Consider the following 21,764-nt stretch of genomic DNA (forward strand, 5'->3'; position numbering starts at 1 on the left):
TTTTCAATAAATTGGTTACATTTTTTGCTGCCGTCAATCATCTTGGCATACCTGAAGAAATGAAGGCAAACAAATACTCACCTCAGCTAATTTATTCCCTTCAAATTGGAAAATTAGACTCCATTTTTTGGTTACTGTTTTCAAGGTTTATGCCTGGTTTTCAACCATATGCATGGTTGCAGTTGGAGTGAATAGCAATTTATATTTGAGTTTTGGAATTTTGCATGTTACTGAAAGGCACAATAAGTTAGATACTATTGACCCTTAGTAAGGGATTCTGATGCTTATATTATTACAACTGCGCACTTTTGTGATTGTATATAAACAATAAGTGAATTACTTACCATTAACTACAATTATTTACCATCTTTATACATGAACATTAGAATATACATGAACATTTTTTAGGCATCAATGTTCGTATCACGATTAAAAATAGAATACAATTAAACGACTGATTGAATGGTAAAGCAAGACTAAATAATGATGTAGCATGGTTTATTACAGACAACAAAGTTTTACATTTGTATAAAAAACTCTCTTATGATGCAAACTGAAATATTACAAAATAAAAGAGAATCAATCTAGCCAACAGACTGTAAACTCATTAAGTTATCATCGTCATCATTATCATCATTATTATTAAATTACTAAGTAACTACAAACACCCGTTCTTCGTTCTTGTTTCCCCATGACATGTTTATTCAACGAGGGGCTCTGGGAGCAAGAAATACAGTCGAATCCCGATAAACTCGAACCTTCAAGGAAAATCAAAAAAAGTGCGAGATATCGGGAGTTCCAGTTATCGAGGGTAAAATTAGTAAGAAAATGACCTGAAGGGGAATCAAAAAAGGTTCGAGTTATCGGGATTCAACTGTAATTTTGGAACCAGTCTATATCAGGTGTCGCCTGTCTCTGTCCCAGTCCCCTTAAAAATCAAACTCGAACAAGCAGTTTTGGGTGATACAAGCTCGATGATGTTTTTTGTTATTTTGAAAGTTTGTGCTCGATTATATTAAACAACTGTTTTCAAGCTCAATGAAAAGTAATCGAGTCGATAAAAAGTAATCGAGCTGGATGTAATTGCATAGTGCACGAATTAGATTTTCATACTTGACCAGATTTTATCGTGGTTTGTTGCCCAGAAAGGAAAATTGATCCTCTATTTGTTCCAACTAAATGTGGTGAACACCTAGTCATCTTGACTTCACTTTTGGCAAATAACCCATATATATCGCTGCCCATTTTAACACAAGTTGTGCTTTCTTTCACAAACTCGCAGGATCAGTCAAAATACAAACAACAAGTAGAAATATACAGTAATAATGTAAATTGAAGCATCTAAAAAGAGAAAAAATTGAGCATATGTTTCCTGCAAGAGTAGTTTTTGGTTGTTGGGACAAATGCAAAATATTATTACTTCTGTACAAATTACTATACAAATATTTTAGACACTAATTTTGTGTTCGTATTTTGCATGTTTTTTTGGTACAATAGTTTATGCAGTTTGATTTGCGATATGAAAGTTTTTCTTTACCTTAGTGCTTGTTCTTCTGTCCTGTTGATTTTCAATTGGACCCACTTCTTTTTTCCCTCCGTAGTCCTTTTTCTATCTTGGTTATCATTTGTACACTGCCGAGAAATAAAGACAAATTTGTCACTGTTATGTAAAAGGTGTACTGTGGTGAAATGTTGTATTTTATCCCATTTAAGTTGGGTAGCGAGTCTAAGGGCAAAATAATTTATTCCATATTAGATTTGACCAAATTTGTAAAAATTATAAGAAATGACCACACCCTAAATATCTTGAATTTTACAAATTCCTTAAACTGCTAAGCAAGAATTTTTTTTCAGAAACTAGTTGAAAGAACTAAGAAGTCATGTGGAAACAACTTCACTCTCATTAATATTGTTTCTGATACAGCCCTCCAAAGAATGCCCAAAATCGGCCAAATTAGCCTCCAGTACCATGAGTCCTAAACTTAAATGTCTCCTCTATAAAACACAGTTAAAAAACAATAAAAAGTTCAAGTTCCCAAAGTTCACATTACTGAAGCTGAGAAAGTGATCCAAATGCATCCTAAAGTCGGAGTGCCCGGGAAACCCTGAGGAGGGTTTCTTCTGTTTCCTGAATGTACATGTTCTTGGCAGACTCCAAATGCCAGCCACCATGGCGCATGAGCAGTCTGTCGGGGATTGCTGCTGCAGCTGCTGCAGAAGCCCCATCGGATCTGAGGCTGTGTAGCCCATACTGCTTAGGATTAAGCCCTATGGCTTTCAACTGCTTCCTAACGAGCTCACTAGCTTTTGAATAAGTCAGCGGTTGCGGGCGGAGGGAAAAACCATGTTTGGTATGGCATACCTTCCTGAATAAATAGACAGATAGGCCAGCGAGCAAGAACCTTTCCATCACTGCTACTGGGCAGGAAGAAGAACAGTTGCGTGCGACCAGGATAGAAGAACCTTCCCCCAACTGGTCGTTCTTTCTTTTTGCCAAGGAGATGGACATGTGGTTGCCGGTTATAAGCAGATCGCAACCCCTCAAATCTTTAAGATCATCCCACCAAAGGCCGCAAAAGCAATGGAAATCAGGCATGTTATCTGGAGCTCACTGAGGTTGCCGCCACCAAACTTGCGTACCACTTCCTTGACTTGATCTGCTGTGATGGGCATTTTCCTGTTTATGGGACAAGTTCCTAGTATTCTAGTGCATGCCTCAAGCAGTTGTTTCATCAGAGTGTGATGAGAGGGGGATGGTAAGCAGGCTTTCTGATGTGCCCAAGCTACCCCAAAGGCTGCTGCTTGGATGGAAGCCAATGATTCAGTTGTCTGCAACAAATGCACTAAGTACAAGGAAAACTCAGGACCTGATGTTGGGAGGACTTTGATGCCTCTGGGTTCTGCTCACTTCAACACTTATAACTGTCGATCAACACTTGACAGTTATAAGTGTTGATCAACAGTTGTAAGTGTCGATTGACAGTTATAAGTGGCGATCACCTGTTATAAGTGGAGATCGGCAGTTATAAGTGGCAATCGACAGTTATCCTTTTCGACAGTTATAAGTGTCGATGGTCAGTTAATAAGTGTCGATGGACAGTTATTAAGTGTCGTAAGAAAAAATAAAGAGATGCTTTCGATGACCCTTCTAAGCCACCGTACATATACCTGTGGCAGTCCCAGGAGTACTGATAATATTCTCACCCTCTTCCCTAGGACCAGCTTCAAGAACATCTGCACAATTAATGAAAAGACACACACAACATATTGATACAATTAAAGCTATTTTGACTAAATCTTAGAAGGATTCAACTGCTTTCTCATGAAAGTTTGGTACATACATACTTTATTTGATGAGTAGGTTAACAATAAGGCAGCCATAGGCTGATATGGACCTACTATATACAAATAACTACAAAATACAAACACTGCACATATGAATGTTATCTGACCTCACAGGAATTCACCAAAATACATGTATGAGTAACAAATGAAATCAAAGGCATCCTGTGGTAAGCTCGTGGAGTAAATAAGATACTGTGTCAGGGAGCTGATATAGCGGATTATCAAGCCTATAGAGTGGCTGCAAATGCAGTGTAATACATTTTTCTGTCGCATGATTTCATTCGTTTGTTGTAGTTGTTGTATCTTGAGTCTTGCTCATTGATTGATATACTTTGTTGAATGGGAGTTTTGAAACCACTCTAGTAGAAGAGTAGTTTATTCAAGAAATACTGTAATAGCAAGTAACAGTTTATTAGCAATAACTGTAAAGGTACATTTATTCGTAAACGCAACTGTACTGCACAACTGAATGCCAGTGCATACATACTATTGTACTTTGAAGTATCGATGGAAACAGGACAGAATAAAGTTTGTTTGTCCCTTGAACGTGCTTGATCCTCTTTCTTCACGTTACATGCACTGTATATGTTAAACTCAATGTTGGCATTCAATCAATTGAACTGTAACAGGAAAGATCAAAGTCTGCTTGTCCTTTAAACATGATTGGTCTTCTTTTCTAGTTGTTTTAAACACAATAGCAGTGAAAATTTCAATTATATTGGTGACACACTATCGATGGGAACTGCAACAGGAAAGATCAAAGTTTGTTTGTCCTTAAAATGTAATCGATCCTATTTTGCGGTTGTTTTAAATACAACAACTGAACATTTCAGTTTTACTGCTGAAACACTATCAATGGGAACTGTACCAGAAAAGATTAAAGTTTGTTTGTCCTTTAAATGTTCCACTGCTTGTTGATCTTTGTTTTTAGTTAACTTTGTTGGATTTTAGTGGTTTGTCCTTTGTTTTCTCTGTTGCGTTTCTGTCCTTTTGTCTTGGTGTACTTTGTTTGTTTCTTTCTCCTTGCTGAGATTCCTGTGATTGCTCCTGGCTGCTGACATTGGGTATGGATTTCAGTAGCTGTTCATCTGTTACTTCCTCCTGAGGGTGCTGTCTCATGTTAGTTACAAGCCTTTGGTTAGGCGAAAGTTGGAAGTCTACATTTTCGATCAGCAGCATTTTTTCAATCAGGGTGTCGGTGTCTTGTTTATAACTGTATATATCTTCGGATAGGAAGGCGCTGATTATTTTGGGAAAAGCAGTAACCTTGTATATTGTGTCATCTTTCTCTAAGTGGAAGTTTATGTTCATTTCATAGTAACATTGCTTCAACAGCATTGCCCTGTTGCAGCTTCGACAGTGGATTACCCGTGATCCTGCTGTGTTGAGAGTGATCTTTTTTGAACAATCTTTGTTGTTGCAAACTGGGTAGGCATTTATGGCTACATTCATTATGCTTGGGTAGCACAGCCATTGGGTGTTGTCTTTGGTTATGGCACCCTGAGACAAGTCTTGTGGCTCAGCATTCATAATCTGTGTTGTCTTGGTTGTAGAGAGACACTTGCCATAATAATATCTCAGTTTGGTGTCTGTTATGGTGTAAAATTTATTTTCATCCAGTTGCTTGATATGATCTTGCCATACAGACAATTCGATTGTGCCATGCTATCATAGAGAAGCACATTTCTCACCACAGCCCCATTTTTTTTCTGTAGTAGTTTCAGGGCCACTCCATTTAATCATTCCACTGACTGTAAATATACCAGATGTCAGGCTTGTGAGCAAAGAGTCAATCTTTGTTACTTCCTTTGTTGGTGGAGAAAATTTGAAGTCCACATCATGTGGAGGTGCATCAAATACTGCACTGCTGTAATTGAAGAAAAGAGTTCCAGTGCTTGAAACTTGTAAGTGCTTTACCATAATTGGTTTTTGTGCAACCATGGCATCAAGAAACAGTTGACATTTTGAAAACTTGTGTGCCTTCACCATTACTTTGAAGACCGTTTTTGTTCTTGTGCTCCTTGCAAATGGACATCAAAGAAGGTGTTGGATGACTGACTACTCTTCTGTATTTCAGTACAGACTTGCACATACCCTACCAAATCTGCAAGGTAAAACATACATGTTAAAAAGAGTTTGTATCATATATGGTTAGGGCTTGTCCTACAACATTAACATTGTTTAATCTCTTTTAGACCAGTCTTGTTTACCTGTGTTGATTATACATGTAGTAGCAAATGGTAGAGTGCATTTTGATTGGCCTATGGGAGTTTTTGATCAGAGTATGGATGCAGGATTGAAATCATGAATTGCACTCAGAAAGGTTTTCATCTCAAAATATTTTGCTTTTAAAATCATTGTATAAGACAAATTGATTCCATTTGGCAGTGCATGTGTACTCTTATAATGCACAGAGGACATCAAAATGTGGAAAGAATGTGAGTCACGGTACTTGGCTGTGGGTCATCGCATACACACCCTGTACTTCTTTGTTCTTACCACGTTTTGATGTCATCCCTGCATTATAAGAGTACTGCAAAATGGAATCTATTTGTCAAATACATAGAGATGCTTGAATACATAGAAAATCAAATCTTACCGGTCATCTTGCTGGGTGAGCAAGGTGGTGATCCTCCAAATTTCATACGTTTTGGGCTCAAGAGGCCAGTGGGCAGTCCTATGCTCTGCCCTATAACAACAGATCACCAGAGAGTGTATAAATATTAACAAGAATATTGTTTTTTTTGTTGTTATTACTATTATTAGTAGTAGTATTATTATCTGGATTTCAACTTCTTTTTATCTCTTTGACTAGTGAAGTAAATTTTCATTGAATGAGGTGGTTCTAACTTCATCATCTTTGAACAAAACCATGCGAAATTATCACTTCTTAGAAAGCTAGTGAGAATTACTTTCATGTGGTGCTGTTAGTTTTTGAATATTGTGTAAATATTTTTGTCAAAGTTTTTTTCAGTTTATTACTTTTGTACACTTGGTATAAGAGCTAAAGGGTTACAAGAGTGGAAACTGCATTTTTCAAAGGGAAAGAAAATGCAAATTAATCAGAGGTTCTTACTTGTTGTGTCACTGGAGGGTGAAGATGCAGGGCTTGAGGAAGCCATTGCTGCAACTGTAAAGGAAAAGTAATCACATGATGTTTTATTTGCCATGGGACAAACAAATGAATATTGGCTTGTGATCACTAACATAGGATTCTAGAGTACCCGAGTGTTCTACCTGAGCTGGTATACTAGTATAAATATGATCAAGGAGGGAATGGTAATCTGTTGTGCACTGAGAAATAATTTGTGTAATTTGTGTATTCTGCAACTTCTTCTTGCTTAATGATTCCTCTAGAAGATTGACATTGAAGTCACCAAGTATTACTACTGGAGTAGTGCTGGAAGATTCTGGTAGCAATGCATCCAACAACAGATTTAGTGTGTTAATTAAGACTTGCAGTGGAACTTTATTTTTTGAACGATATATCCCAATTATGTGTAAATTTGGAATTGGGTGTTTTAGTACTGTAACAGTTATTTCTACATCATTCATGTTAAACCTAGTTGGTGTGGTCAGACACGTTAATGTGTCTTTTACATAAACTGCAGTCCCATAACAAGTTCTAATATTGCTGTTTGGGCAGTAGTCATTCCTGAACTTGAAACCATCAATTTGGTAATGGAAAGACGAGTCTAAGGAACAAAGAGAGGTCTCAACACAAATATTTATATCCGCTTCCTGAACATTAAAGTCAGATGCAACATCCTCATGATGCAAATGGAGAGACCTTACATTGTGAAAAATGATTTTAAAGGTATTTGTCTAGGTTTGTTTATATAATGATGGAATACAAGGTTCTAATGGTTGTGTTCTTAGTCTGTGCATTTCTTCACTGACTTTAAGGGAGACAGAGACTTTCTTTTCATTCAAGTTAAGTATATGTAATCCTGAAATATTACGAGCTCTACTAAGCGCAACATAATGCATGTGATCCCTACTTGTTGAGGGGAGGTCAGCAACTAATTCATTAAGTGTATCACCCTGGCAACGATGGATAGTGTTTGCTGCAGCTGGTCTTAAAGGAAATTGCCTTCTTAGAACTTGAAGTTGATTTCTGTTGGATATTTTGAATTGTCTTGTTATTTCGAAAATTGGTGTCATCTTTTCCATTTTATCTCTTAATAAAAAAGAATATTCTTTGCGTTGCTTATTGCCTATACTTCCATCTGAGAATGTTACCCAAATAATGCTTGGTCTCTGAGATTCTGCAACTCTATAGTCAATATCTTGCACTACACATTCTGCTCCATTGGTTAGTTTATCACTTACAATGTACGTCAACATTTATGGTCAAGTCATACTTTGATCCTACTGTAATATTAAGTTTTTTGTATAAGCCCATTGTTTTTGAAGGATCATCAGGGATTTTTTTCTTTACTTCATCTTTCAATTCATCGGATATATCACCAATAACAATGTCTATAGCATTTCTCTGAGCTTTTGCACTTTGGGACAAATTGAACACAGCTTCATTGTAGGCGTTTACTAATGCATTGCTTGAAAATACATGTGTCAGGGAGGCTGGATAATTTGGTTCACCTGGTTTTGATTTCAGAAGTCTTAATTTAAGTACTGTGATATCATCTTGGGTCTGCTTCCCTTCTCTTAAATGATTTAACAGTTCTGCAAAATCTTTATCATCCTTTTGGCGCATTATTCCTGTTAGCTCAAACATGGAAAAATATTCTTTCCATATGTTGGTAGCAAATGCACTGTAAACATCATTACTTCTTTCAAAAATCCACTTGTCAAAAACTGGTTGCAGTTGATATAAGTCTCCTACAGCAATTATACTTAAGCCACCAAATGGTCTGTTGGTATCTGTTATTTGTTGGAGTCTCAGATTGAGAAAATTAAACATACCACTTCCTACCATTGAGATTTCATCAATAAATATAACTTGCAACTTTCTCAATTGTGTTCTAATGGTATTCAGTTGATCTCTGTCCAATGTGCAGTAACTACATGTAAAACCTCTGTTTACTGGTGTTTTGAATGCAGAATGCAATGTATTCCCCTTTATATTATGTGAGACCACCTTGTTTCGGCTGCAGAAAATGAGCAGAACCAAGTTGGATTACCTAGTTGACCTATCATTGCAAACTTTTCAAAGTATGGGGGTGAACCTCTTAAATTTCTTAAAACTCTAAAGCCCTCATCGAGATTTATAAGTTTAGAAAGATAATCATCAGATTTAAGTTCACCAGCTGTGTATATTTTTCCCTTTGTCTTACATTTTCTTAATGATATTCTTGCGGTATCCTGAATTTGCTTTATTTGCAATTTTTTCAGTTTGTAAAATATATTTGGCACAGACTCTGCAACTCTCCTGTCTTTGCTTCTCAATTCCCATTTACATATAGTGCTATAGGAGACAGGCACTTCTCTCTCTTTGGAAGCTCTTTGTTTTCCACAAAAAATAGCAGGGAATGACAAATATTCACACTCTGTGTCCATGAATATTCCAAGAGGTCTATTCCCTTTTCCTGGTGCAAAGCTTATAATTTTGTCAACACCATTAATCATTTCTTGGGGTTGTAGCAAAGTGTCCAATGAACCTGAGAAACGTTCTTCAACTTCACACCAGTCATCATTGTCACCAACAGAGTCAGTACTACATGTATTTGCACTTTCAAGGCTGTCTCCATTAACATTTACATCACTAGGACTGTTTTTAGACAAAATCTCTTGGGTTTCACTGAGAGTTTCTTGAGACTCATCAGAAGAACAGTCTGTGTTTGCTTTAGGATCTCTCAAAAATTCATGCCATTCATCAGTATTTTCAGAACATATATTGTTAATCCAACTTTCTTGCACTTTAATCCCTTTTTTAAATAATTCACTTGTTTGCACAAGGTATCTGATTGCTTCTAGCACTCCACGAGGTCGAATGTGTTGAAATTGGTAGTGATGTTTATAGCTAAGGCGTCGCTTCAGTTTTATTGGAATTGTCTGTGAATCATTGAGAGATCGAGGTAAAGTGTTAACAGTGGAGCCCACATCAGCTGGTACATTGACAACACCACCATGAATAGACAACTGTCCATCCCTTGGTAACTTACGTATTTGCATGAATGGAATTCTGGGGGAAATTAATCTTTCTTCAAGAGATGTAGGATTCAGGCAGGCAGGTTTATTAGGAAATTCCATTTTGTTTGCTTTTGAACAAGGAGGGATTTTTCCACACCTAAGACATGAATTGCATGTGAAGCAAATCCAGTGATTGTCAAGTGTGACCTTATCATCAATTAAATTGCACTTAGACAACACATTTTGGTTACATGATTTATAATTATGAACATTGAATTTCTTAAGAGATGTTTTGTACCATATTTGGCTCAACAGGAAGAACATTCTGGCATGATTTTCTTTTCAATTTATTTCCCATTTTAGTTGATCTGTTCTGTTCTCTGGATTTTCTTTGATAAATTCTGTTATTCTCTCTGGTCTTTTCAATATTAGTCATTCTGTGAGACCTTCTTATTTGATTATCATGACTTTAATTTCTCATTTGATCTTCTTTTTCTCATATAGTCTCGAATATAGGTTTTTCTTTCTGTATTCTTCGTGCATTTGTCATCAGTTTTGTGTAAATTTTTACACTGGACTTGGTTGTTTGTAATAGTATCTGTTTCATAAGTGCTTTTCACGTTGACAAAAGATGAACCTCTTACATTGTTCATGTCATCACAAATTGGAACAGTAGAAACATAATGCGTTTCACCTAGGTGACCAATGGTAAGAGCCAGTGGTGGATTACCTTGATTATTCAGTGGTCTGATAATAGTCACTGGAGAAAAGGTCTCATTTGATTCAATTATCTGTATTATCAGATTCATAGCATCAGCAACTGCTTGTATAATTAAGTGATCAGCCCAGGTACCCTGGGACGACATGTTACTAAGATAGGATGCCCACGGAATGTCTGTATTACTTTCAATAAACCTTTCTGGGTTGTTCATTAAAAAGCTGACACCACTACGGCGCACGATCATATGATTGTCAGGTGATCCATATAACTTTGTAGAGATAACTTGAAAAAAGCAATCTCCTTCGCCTCCACAATCTAAGTATCTCAATCCATTTTCAGCTAACCTGATTTGTAGCATTTCAAGTGGAGAATTCCTGGTGTTTTCTATTTCTTTTGGTCCAGGGTTAAGCTCAATATCTCCAGACATGATTAAAATTTCCCTAGATGGACAAAACCTCTCATTGTGTCCTACTTTGCATGAAAGCGGACTTAATGGGTAAAATAAGTAAGACTTGCCAAAGACTTTTAATTTAGTTGTTGTTTCATAGTTTTTTCTCTTACACAAACATCAGCCAGATTGGATAATCTTTTTTTCTTTTTTCTGTTTGTAAAACTATTGGTACTTTTCTTTTTGCGAGAAACGAAACAATGTGTGTGTTTGAAGTAAAATTTTCTGGTTTTGAATGTTTGCCTGGGATATTTTAAGTCGTCTCCCTTTTTGCTTTTTCGTGTCCATTCATGGATTCTGGACGATTTAGGAAATTCCTTAGCTATATGTTTACGAATAATTCATCTTGTTTTTCTTGACTTGTTTAATAAACGATTAATTCTCTTAACAGGTAATCTGCTTGGTTCACAGTCAAACGTGTGACAATGAATTCGATACCTACATGGCCTAGCTTTACCCGTGATAAACTTGTCGTATCGAGATCGACTATCTGTGACTGGCGCTTTGTCAAGTTTGCTTTGACATGGCGATTCAAACACGTGCGCATGTATTTCAATCCTCGAAGTTTCTATCTGCTTATATACATGTATCTTGACTGAATGGTACAAAAATAATATAATAATCAAAACAAACGCCACAATGCTGCAAAGCACTGCAAAGTACGCCAGCATAACAACAAAGGATGCAACCGAGCACTAGTGTATATAACAAAGCGATGTGTAACGTATAACAAAGCGATGTGTCCTCATAAGTAGATAAGCTTATATTTATTTTGCTTCTCACCTTAGGAGAGATGTAAATGGCTTTCTCCCGCTTTCTCCTGGTAACCTAAAGTGACAAAATAGGTACCAGGAATAATTAACTTGGATTTCTGCTTTGGTTTTCATGTTTGCTTTAATGGATTGTGGACCAAGTCTTTTGGCCCTACGGTTGTTGGCTGTGTCTTACAAACCAGTGATTTCGGATTGTGTCTTTCAATCCAAGGACAAAAAGTAGTATTCAGAGAAATAATGACACAGTAAAAGACAATAAATGACGACGAACTCACCTCCACTCCGTAAATCAATCGAACTCCAGGTCAATAGAACTCCTCAGAAAATGGCTACTCCTACACAATACATGTGATCAACCACATGTGCTGATTTGCCAAAGACATGTATCGAACACCCAAATATCACATGACATATTGAACGTCTTTCATTGGTAGCCGAATAAGAGCATTCTTAACGACCATTTAACGAATGCATGAATGCCCCTGCCGAACTTGAGACAATCAGAAATCGAATACAAATTTTCTATTGTTTACGCCTGACATCCTGGTTTCCCAACCATCCCGATAGCTCTCCACGAGCTAAAAATGTATTGTAAGTGGTAGTTATACAGGTGTACAAAAAAATGCTGTGAAATGTAATGACATACACATTCTGTTTACACTGAATACCTGTTTGTGTAAGCTTCCTTTTGCCAAACTCAAGCCCCTATAGTTATTTGTGGAAAAAGAGGAGTAGTAAGTCTTACATTAAACTATCCTCTGAGACCCAGGGGGCAGTTAGTTGGGGCAACAGAAAGTAAACTGTCAGTGCAACCTCATTCTTGTAAACTTTTTCTTGTAAACTTTTTTTGAAAAAAAGGGACAAACCATCAAGAGTTCGTGTTTCAAATCAACTTTCAATTTAAAATAATTAATCTCATGCAGAAATCATATTATATGTACTTTTATTTCTTCAGATGCTATTGATGCTTTAAAAAGGATTTCAGAATGCTTTTTCCACATGTGCTACTTACCTAAATGACACACTTACACTCTGCATCATCCTGCCAGCACTTAAGATGGGCTCCGCTCAAAGTTCAAGCAACAAGTGTAAAATTATTGACTAAAAATCTACTCACAGCATGTGGTAACTTTGAATACTATTTAAAACATCTCACCTTAATTAAATTCTCTGAGTGACCCCACAGGTAAATTATCAAGCATTCTCGAAAAAGTAAATGTCAAACCTCGTAAGAATGCTTAATGCGTGTGTTGTTGTGTTTTCAACTAACATGAAAGGATAACTTCAAGTTCAATTTTATCTCACGGGGTCAGCTTGAGAGCTTAAATCTTGATAACTTCTTTTTACTTTCACTCAAAACATTACCATGCTATTATGTTTTTTTAGCAACTTTTTTTTGCCATTATTGCTTGACTGTTCTGCGGCAAGCATCTTAATACTTTTAATTAATTCATCCTGAGCAGATGTTATGGACTTTGTTGACGGCACTGTTATATTGTTCATTCTCAATACAATTTCAAAACAACATGCCCTGTTATTGTAACGCCTGGGTAATATTTAGTTGAACTTACATGTTAACTGTTAACTTAAGGTTTCATACCATATCAAATGCCTTTCTTTTCTTTGGCGTCATGGACAAGTAGCGTTTCTTGGTTTTAGGGGTTAATTCCCAAAAACGTGACACTGACATACAATTTTACCTGTAAATATTTTAGTCAGGTTTCCACTTGTGACTCCGACAATCTAATTTCCCTAGATCGTTAGTGGAATCAGAACACTAAGTACTTACAACTCCTTCAGTTTGATTTAAACTGCACCATAACACTTTGCACTTCTGATTGTAACAATTTGCACTTGTGATTACTCGTTGCTGGTAAGAGCCAGCTTTAAGACAAGAAACTTATAAAATGCACATTGTATCTCTCCAACCATGATGCTGGCAATATATATGGGTTATTGACCAAGTGCGAGGTCAAGATGGCTGGATATTGGCCAAGTTCTTTTTTTTTACGTGTTTATGGACCAAGATGGAGTTGAGACCCATAAACTTGCAAAAAAAAAGAGGCCAATGTCAAGCCATCTTGACCAAACAAGCTTGGTCAATAAAGGACTTATTATATGGCTTTCAGGGAATTTTTTCTTGCAGGACAAGGTGGGTAGTCCCGAGCAGGCAAGATAGCTCCATCTTGGCTGCTTGGGTAGGATCCTGCTCACAGTGCAGGATTTGATTCATCTTGCCCGCTCACGGAGCTAGCCATATAATAATGTGCTTTAGTATTATCATAAATAGTTGGCAGTAGAGTAGCACCCCATCCAGAAAAGGGTCACCCTGACTAATTTAGTTATTTATTTATTTGTTCATTCTTTTTTTCCTTCATTTGTTAGTTCTTAATATTTATTCATTTACTTACTCGCTCAGTCGTTCGCTCACTACCTCCTTCCGTCACACACACTCACTTACTTACTGTACTGTACTATTTTTGTGCTTTCTTAATTGATTGATTTTTTTTTCCAAAATTCAGGATTGAAACTTCCATAAAAAGTCATTCTAAAAAAAGACTGCCCTTGATTATTTTATCAGTTTCATTTACTTACCTTTGATACATCAACATCAACTACTCCAGGTGGATTTGGTCTGCTGGGCCCTACCTGTACTTTCTCACAATCAGTCTCGATCAGGTTAGCACATTAAGTTTTAAAAAAAATTCTCTCAAATGGCTTTTCGCTGGAAAAGACAACCCATGGAATGCATACTGGAATGAAAGCCACGATTCTATACACAATTTTTTAGTAACTAAAAATTTTTAAACAGAACTTACCTTTAATTGCCAAATTAATCGTCTTTTCCATATCAGCCAAAGCTGATCTATCTTCCTCTGAAACTTCAGGACTTGCAACATTTATATGATTCATTTGAAGGGCTGTTTCTTCCTGTGGCTCCTCAATCTTTCCTGATGCTGTAAATACCACAAATACACCAAAAGAAATCAGTTGAACATAACTTACATTAATAGATAAACACTGGCAAAACTGAAAATAGATATTAACATAATGGCAAGCCACAGCAGGCCATTTTGATTATTAGAGTTTTTTCTGCAAAATGTTAATAAGTAAATAATGCCATTATTTTTTATTTCTCTTTACATCTTCCTTGTTTAGACTGATGGCTTTCTGCAACAACTTTTTTAGTTAAACAATTCTTACACAGCTGGACCCACTTTTGTACTCTACTGGTGGCAACACGTTCAACAACAAAATATTTGTCATAGAGTTGTATGGTCAAATAACATCTATTATTATTACTGTTATTGTTATTATTATCATTATTATTGTTATTGTCATTGTCATTGTCATTATTATTATTGTTATTATTATTACCCTTTTGCCTGATCAGGAATTGATAAATTCCCAAGAATGCATGGTATCAAACTTTTTCTGTTTAATTATAATAGTAGTTGTTTGCTGTTACTCATTGACAGGTCAGTTTATAGAGAACCTGATGGCCGCCTTACCACCAGTGCTACAGGAAACCAACACATACTGATCAGTACCTAGCGTATGATTCACACCACCCTCAGTCAGTAAAGCGTGGTATTATGAAGTGTCTGTACGACTGGGCTAAATGTCTTGTGACCAAACCATCAGTAAGCAAGCTTCAGGTGGGAGTCGTTTCATCTGCTTTTAACAGTTTCTGTTTACAAGGTGTGCACAGAACCCTCATCCTCCTTGTGGGTGTGAAATGTAAACATAAAAAGAATAAAAGTATCTTCGAGGTCAGCAAAGCTGTAATGTCAGTAATCAATATGCGAAGAAGTGACAATATTTTTATCAAAGAATTGTCTTCACTGGTATATACAAGGAGGTTTCACAGATTTTTTTTCCAATTGAAGAAGTATCTGCACAAGTATATACACCGAGATGGCTGCCGCAAGATATTCGTCGGATGTTCTGCAAATGTTTTACAGCCTAATACCGAGGGAGGAAAACATAAACCTACCCGAACCGTTAGAACCAGATATAACCGTACTATATGACGGGTTTCAAATATCCCAAAATAATTTCCAAGAATGGCTTCGTGTGTGGAGAATGGATGTATCCGAAAGAAATCCAAACAATAAAGATCTTTTAATGTTTGCAAGAGAAAATAAAGAAAAGATCACTGATTTGGTGGAACAAGAAATCCTAAAGTTAAACAGTGTAAAAGTAAGTTTTGGGTTACAAGTAAAGTTTTCAATAGAAAGAAACGGTGGAACGCAAGACATGGAGCATTATTTTTTCGAAAAGTAACCGCATGTTTTCAACAGAAATGAGGAGGACCAGATAAAACAAAAATTTGACGAATTCATTGAAAAAGCAAAAGGAGAAATAGAACACTGGTCTGAGAAGGGATCAGGATGGGAAGTTGAAAGGATAAAGATTGCGTATGTGAATATAGCACGCCATCAGCAACTGCGCAGAGGAACCTATTTACCTCGTCCAGCCAATCTGGCAAAAAAGAAGGCAATAATCAACGTGAAAAACAGGGATAACGAATGCCTGAAGTGGGTGCTCAGAGCCGCTCTATTTACTGTACTGAAAGGCAAGAACCCAAATAGGCCAAGCAGCTATCCAGTTAACGACGGTATAAACTACGAAGGAATTGACTTCCCGACACCGGTAAAACAGATATACAAGCTCGAGGCACAAAACGCAAACCTCACAATAATCGTATTTGCCTGGGAAAACAATTGTGTGACTGTGCGCCAGATAAGCAAAAAAGAAGCGAATGTGCCACGGATAAACCTGATGTTAATTGAGTCAGGGGAACTCAGCACTATTGTTACGTAAAAAGAGAGAACGCTTTGCTCTTTGATCAGAGCAAGAACAGAAATGCAAAGCACTATTGTATGTTGTGCTTAACTGGTTTCTCAAGAGCAGACTTGCTGGAAAGTCACAAAAGATATTGCAATGGTGTGAACGGCATGCCGACAAGGACTGAGATGCCAGAGGAGGGGAAAAACACCCTTTCCTTCCAAAATCAAAAACAGATGAAGATGCCCTACATGATATATGCGGACTTTGAGGCTTTAGTCAGAAAGATTCCAGGTGAATCCAAAATTGAGGAACTTCACCACAATATGGTGGTCTTACCCAGAATTGGATGAAAACTGTAAACTACCAGAATTATATTTGAGAGCAGATGCAAATGTTGATGAAGTCATGGATGAAGGGATAGAAGACGTAGAACCTAAATGTAAGAAGAGACCCAAAGACTTAGTAGCAATAGAGAAGAAATTGAGAGACAGCTTGAGTCAAGAATGTTTTGTAGATTACACACATGAAACACTCAAGTTGAGAATGGAAAATGAAAACTATTGCATTGAGACATTGAGATACCTTGATAAAGCAGAGTCTGATGCAAGAAAGCGAATTGTTTACTTCTCTGCATTAAAAGGCCAAGTTCTGAAGAGGTTGAAAGAAATCACTGGAAAGAAGATTAGGTCATTCTTGGAGATGACAAATTACAAACAGTCACATGCGTATTTCTTAGTCAATCTCCATGATTTAATACAAGAATACAATGAGTTAACGTATTCTGATGCATCTCTTTGTTTTTTCAAAAATAATATCAAAGAAATCAAAAGCATTTGCCAAAAAGACAAAATTTTTTTCAAGTGAGAGAATGTTTCTGATGCATTGGAAAAAAAATGTTAATTTCATTTGCAAAATAAAACCACCTACACATACAATAATTGCAGGCCCAAGAGAGGCCCGCAACCCTAATCTTGACAGTGACCAGTGGATTGCGTTTTATGCGTGCGCGCCACGTTAATAAAGAGCGAACAGAAAGCGGAAGTTGAAAATTTTCTTCTTCCACTAAGAACGTTCGGAATGCGAAAAATGTGTCAATCGCTACAGTTTGTTAATCACTAACGTTTGTCACCTGAGATCGAGGCTTCTGTCACATGAAAAGGCTTTTCCGATGTTGTTCATGCACTGTCTGATGTTGTTCGCGTTCGTACAAACATTGCTTTGCTTTCGAGAAGGTTTGCTGTGAGCTGTGATATCGACGTTGTCTCAGAAGTTGTCACGATCTTTTGATTTATTGCTCTGAAAATAAGGTGAGTTAAGTTATAGTTATATTTTACAGTTTTCTCGGCGGTTAATTATTCTGGTAGAGCCCAATCAATTCAATATTTCAAGGGGCATCTCTGTTGTTTTGATCTTTGAAGCTCTTCGCATGTGGCTCAACCTGTCACTTGAAAATCGAAGGACGTTTTGGTGAACTTGTTGAGGCGATTTTCTGGGGATTTCCTGTGACTTTCAGCGTTGTCTGACAAGTTTTCACGATCTATTTGAATTCATATTGCCGTGAAGATAAGGTGAGTTGCGTTATATTTTATACTGTTAACTTTCTGGGCGGTTAATTTTTCTGGTAAACCACTTTTACTTTTTGAAGGAGCAGTTTGACATGTTTCGATTTACAGAAATCTACTACAGAACACTGTCTGTACAGAAAACATGGCAAATTTTTCCAAGTCTTATGCCACAGATGTTCCAGTCTTTATCTCAAAGGGTCGAATGCATACCGATTTTTGTGCGTTTTTAACAAGTATGCATACAAAAGAGTAAAGCCTCGGTTTTGTCAAAAAGCCATGACCCAGTTTGGTCACCTGGTTGTGTTAGCCCACAAGTCGAATCAAAAGACGGCACAGTTTTGCCAATATTTGACCCAGTTTGGTCACCACTCATCAAATCAGCCAGAATAATTCAAACAATCGCAGAGCCTAAACTAGAACTATCACGGCTAACAAAATGGAGTCCAGTTATTTTCTTAGCATTGCCGGTACTGCAGAGAAAGTTTTGTTCTGCTCCGTTGGAAAGTGAATTTGTGCTTCCATTTAATTATGCCGCCCAGAAGAAGTGTTTGAAAGTATGTTGGTTGCTCAGCCTACTGAGGAATACCGTTGTAGAAGCATGTGTTTTGTTCATTCTAAGCAATCCCATCGCAGGAAGAGAGACAGAGAACCTTCTAGAATTCCTAAATGGAAATTCGTTAGTTTGTTTAATCATAGAAAGAAGAGAAAACAATTAAAACGTCTTTTAAAACAAAAGGTTCCAAGGTCTTCAGAACTGCATTACTTCTGCAAAAAAAGTGAGGTTACATTTTGGATTGCCAGATATTCTGGTGAAAGCTGTTTTGGTCAGTACTATTTAAAGAAAAATGCTCAAAAAATTAACTCCAACAAAAAAGGTTTCAGAAATAAAAGTATATTCGCAAGAAAACAATGTGTACTTCCATTTCTTTCTGGTGGTATGAATTCTACAAATAACCAGTCAAATCAGATTGATGCTGCAGCGAGCTCCTATGATCATCTCGTTGATAGACTATTACAGAAGGGTTTACAGCCAGTTGATGTTGGAGGCTGTGGTGATTGCTTTTTCTGATCAGTCTCCCATCAGTATTATGGTTCTCCTGAGTTTCACATTGAAATAAGGCAAGCAGGTGTAAAATATCTTGAACAGCATCCTGAGTTGTTTGTAGAAAGTGTATCTGAAAATTCATGGAAAGTGTATTTGCAAAGAATGCGCACTCCTGGGACATGGTGTGATCATATAATTATTCAGGCTGTAGCCAATCAACTTCATTCTGTCATTCATATAATTGAATCACGGCTTTCATGCCCAGAAGGATCAACAATTACTACATCTGGTGGCCAGGAAATAACAAAAGTATTGTTTGTTGGGTACATAGAGGATTTACATTACGTTTCTACAGAGCCACACTATACAAATAAAAATGCTCTTAAATATCTCAAATTCAAATTATCTGAAACAGATGCTCACCGCAAAGAGAGGCTAGCAGCATACCGATCCAGGTATCAATTTACACATAAAAGAAAGGAAAATAAAGAAACTCATGGAAAAAAGAAAGTCATGAAAGACAGCAATTACCATTAAAGCTTTCCTGGGCTATTACAATACACAAAAGCCAGGGACTTACTCTAGAAAAAGCTTGGATTGATATTGGTTCACAAGAACGAACAGCAGGCATGACATATGTTGCAATCAGTAGGGTGAAAACACTTGACTCTTGTCTTATTGAGCCAATGTCATTTGAACGCTTGAAGGCCATTAAGAATGCATCAAACTTTCAATTCAGGTTTCAAGAAGAGGAGCGCCTTTCTAGCTTGGCAAATCATACCACCTCAAATTTCACTTACTAACACCTGCCTACAAATCAATGAGTTAATAACTTCATTCAATTCATAATTATAATTAATATACTTTTGCTATTACTAAACGAGATTGATAAAATTACTTTAAAAAAATACAGTAGGTTACTGCAAACAACTTTTTCTTTTTTTTCAAACAAATATATTGTAAAAAAAGAATAATTTATTTATTATGACCATTATTATATGAACATAACTTAATGTATCATGTTGCTCATACTAAGTAATATTTTATACAACTGATTCATTAAATTTAATCTCTTTCATATCTTTTCTTTCCTTTTTTATTTTTTCAGTGCTGCCACATTTACAGTTCCATGGCAGCAAAGTGAAAAGGTTTGTATTCTGATTGTTGTTTTGCCACTTTACAAAAAAAAAAATAATTTTCTGTTTGTAATTTTTCAATTCCACTTACTTATGCTTGTTTGTATATTTGTTTTTGCAGACACTCCTCCGGGTTTTGTGCACTTGGTGTCACCCATGAAAAAGGCAAAGACTGGTAGAGATTACTACACATTCACCTTCCAAACGTCACCAAATAAGTTTACCAAAGCTATTGGCTTTGACCAGAAATCACACCAGCAAGCCATCCACTTTGAGAAAACAAAATCACCTTCAAAAATATTGAGTGCCAGGGATGATGATGGCCAAATCTTCATCAACCAGTATGCCTCACTCATAAAAGCTAATTCGAGTGACATTAAATTTGATCCCTGCAAAGAGCCAGCTTCTGCAGGCAGTGCATCATCATCCAACTTTTCCCGAGACATCTGCCACAGATATTACTTTACAACAGCTCAATAAGCTTAGCAGAAACCAAAAAGTAAATGTCAAAGCCACGTTGACCATGGGTTCTTTGGACCCAAAAGAACTTTCCAAAAGGAATGGTTCCAAAGGAAGAGTCAAGGAAGACTGTGTGCTAGAAGACAAAACTGGCCATGCAATTATCCATCTTTGGGATGATACCATTACAGCATTGACCAGTGGACAGAGCTATGAAATCAAGAACCTCAGTGTTAAAAACTTTAATGGCAAGACACATCTGGGAACAACGATAACAACCACACTCACGCCCATTGACGCAGTAATGCACGAGCTAAAAGGAGAGGAGTTGTTATCTAACATTAAGAAGAAAATAACAGTTAATGAATTTAAATTCACTGACAAAGTGAACACTTTCATGCTTTGCCAAATTGCTAACTGCAAAAAGAAAATGCCGTATGCCGTGGACTGTAAAGTGATCACTTGTGCTGCATGTGGCACCTACCAAAAAGTGGAAGTGGTGGAAAGGGGGATGTCAGCTCGGCTCTGTGCTGAAATTGACAGGAGATGTCTGGCTGACTGCCTTTACAGATGTCATGAACATTCTTATCAAAAAAGTCAATCTCTCTTCAGACAACACCACAGATGAACTCAAAGCAGGACTCCTTGAATTGGAAAATGTAAGCATCATCATTGACACTACATTCAACTTCATCTTAGAAGTTTTGGATTAGATCTGTTTTGCTACATGTCAATATCTCTTGCAGTTTAATTGAGAGTGAAACTTGTGTTCATGTTTTTTTAGAACATTCACCTGTAAAATACTTGACAATTTTTTTAGAATGTTTTGCACCTGTAGTTCTTAAAACTTATGTTTGCAGTGACACTAAACAGACATTGTAGAGTATTCAAGTTATCAAAAGAATCATTTTTTCACATGTTCAAGTTGTCTAAAGAGGGACATTTTTCACATGTTCAACTTATATTGACAGAAACCTGTTTTTGCATGTTCATGTTGTCTTAGTGAGAAATTTTCCATATAAATTACGTTATTTAAATCTTCTCAACAAACATTTCTCACTTGTTCAAGTTCGATTAAGAGACATTTTTTTACATATTCAAGTTATCTTAAGGACATTTTTCACATTTCATGTTATCTAAGAGAGACATTTTTCACATATCAAAGTCAAAGTTAAAGTAACACTTAAAATTTTCCAATTTTATCAGTGACATTTTCACCTGTTAGTGAAAATGCTTGAAAAGTGTATTAATTTATACTCTTGAGTTACATGTACCAGGTTATCTTTGTTACGTTCATTTCTACAACTTGGTACTTTTCAATAAATCTTGTTGTCTTCTCACAAACAATTATTAGACTTATTCCTCATTCACCAGAAACACAAATA

This window comes from Orbicella franksi, chromosome 10 (assembly GCF_964199315.1).
Source record: "Orbicella franksi chromosome 10, jaOrbFran1.1, whole genome shotgun sequence".
NCBI classification, from domain to species: domain Eukaryota; kingdom Metazoa; phylum Cnidaria; class Anthozoa; order Scleractinia; family Merulinidae; genus Orbicella; species Orbicella franksi.